Raw genomic sequence first — 611 nt, forward strand, 5'->3', positions numbered from 1 at the left:
CGGAGAGCCGGAACGGGGCCCCTCTCGACGGGGTCGCGACTAGGAAGTGGTCGTAGCGAGGGCCTCGTTGGGGGAGCGCCCCGGCGTGGTAGTCGAAGCTGGACAGACATCAAACCCCTCACTATGGGAGGGGGGGGGGGGGGGCACCTTGAAGAAGGCGCGCTCCGACTGCACCAGCTTCTTCTCCTGCTTCGGGTTGATGCGGTCGTAGTTCTTGTCGTACGGCTGCAGCGTGCCTGCGGCGGGCGGGGGGAGGGGGACCTCAGCACGTCAAGCCACGTCCGTCTCTTGCGGCGAGGGGCAAGGCAACGAAGAGGGCGGCGCGTGGGGGCGGGAAGCGTGGAATGAGGCGCCGGTGGCGGCGACGGCGGCGGGTGTGGCTGGGGGGCGGAGGGGCAGACAGTGGCGGCGGGGTCAGACGTGGCGGCGGCGGCGGCGCACCGCAAGCATGCACATCGACCCCGTCGGGCACCTCAGAGATGGTCATCTGGGGCGGCAGGGGAGGCGGAGGTAAGGGCGGCGGCGGCTCGGGCGGCGGCGGCGGAAAGAGAGGGAGAGAGAGGCAGCCGGGAGAGAGAGGCAGCAGGGGGAGAGAGGGAGAGAGAGAGAGA

The sequence above is a fragment of the Emiliania huxleyi genome (assembly GCF_000372725.1).
Source record: "Emiliania huxleyi CCMP1516 unplaced genomic scaffold EMIHUscaffold_373, whole genome shotgun sequence".
NCBI classification, from domain to species: domain Eukaryota; phylum Haptophyta; order Isochrysidales; family Noelaerhabdaceae; genus Emiliania; species Emiliania huxleyi.